At 45.4% G+C, this 1230-nt stretch overlaps 1 pseudogene; it reads right to left on the bottom strand.

Moving 5' to 3' along the window:
- Positions 1 to 369: 369 nt before the first annotated feature.
- Positions 370 to 805, bottom strand: LOC105826244 (annotated as a pseudogene).
- Between the last annotated feature and the right edge of the window lie 425 nt (positions 806 to 1230).

Here is a 1230-nt window from a genome sequence, read left to right as displayed (position 1 = left end):
GTCCCTTAACTGCTTCTGATGTTTCTTCTCACCTAAGGAAAAAAAACCCACAGTATGCAGTGACTTTAAGTCAAAACACAACATCCACAGCATGGCAGGTGGATACTGAACCCTGCTGTTCTTTGCTGTGGTGTCGTCTAGCAGCGGGCACCGGTGCTCTAGCGATGCTACCGTGCTTCATGGTTAACCCCGAACACGTTACTCTTTCACTGTATTAATAGTATGACTATTTTTTCATTTTCAAAATGCATCACTTTATTTTCCTTACAAGGCAGCCACACACTAAGCAGGTGACAGTCACATGATTTCTTCAGTAGGCCCCAAGGCTTCGTGAGCGTTCTTGGAGCTCATAGTCAGAGTCCTGAGGTTTCAGATATTAAAACTTTCCTCACAGCCACAAGTGCCTTTGGTGTTTGGGTTATTGGGCACAAACTCACTAGATAACTTGTCCTCAACATAGTCCATTTCTGTTCCTAAAAGTGATAGCTGTGCTTTCTTTTCGATGAACACCGACTCCACCTTTTCCTGAGAATCTCCTGTTTTCGTACCTTCTGGAATACAAGAAAGGCCAGTACAGCCTCTGGGTCGGGCACCGACTTTACTCCTGCATGCTCCCGCTTATCTTGAAGAAGTTGTCTTATCTCGTTTACTGCTGAAGGTGTCGGGGTGAGGGCGGCTGGGTGGGCTGCAGCTTCCTCTTGCTCACAGCCGGGACGGTGGTGGCCGGGACTGAGGAAGCCGACACCTTTGCCACCCCGGTGCTTCGGGCCGGAGCGCAGCAGCCTCGGCCCCTCTCCATGGACATGGCGGGTGCATTGACTGACGTATTCTTTTACTGCTAAATACTTGCATGTGAATAAGTGCAAGGAAATGATTATCAGTAGTGTGTAAATTCAGAGTCAGGAATGATGGGATGCCAAACAACCAGAGATCATTCACATGGGTGGCTGTGATAGTGACACGCTTGCTTTCTGATGGTTCACTGGACACGAACTCTGTTTCGTGCACAAAATTATAAAACATATTGCATAAAATTATCTTCAGGCTATGTGTACAAGGTGTATATGAAACGAGAATAAATTTCCTGTTTAGACTTGGGTCCCATCCCCAGGATGTCGCATTATATACAAGCAAATATTCGAAAAATGTGAAATCCAAAACACTTCTTTTTTTTTTTTTCATTTCAGCATATTATGGGGGTACAGATGTTTAGGTTACATATGTTGCCCT

This window comes from Propithecus coquereli, unplaced genomic scaffold (assembly GCF_000956105.1).
Source record: "Propithecus coquereli isolate 6110/MARCELLA unplaced genomic scaffold, Pcoq_1.0 Scaffold87, whole genome shotgun sequence".
NCBI classification, from domain to species: domain Eukaryota; kingdom Metazoa; phylum Chordata; class Mammalia; order Primates; family Indriidae; genus Propithecus; species Propithecus coquereli.
Note: the sequence above shows the minus strand (reverse complement) of the source record. Positions and strands in the feature narration are given on the sequence as shown.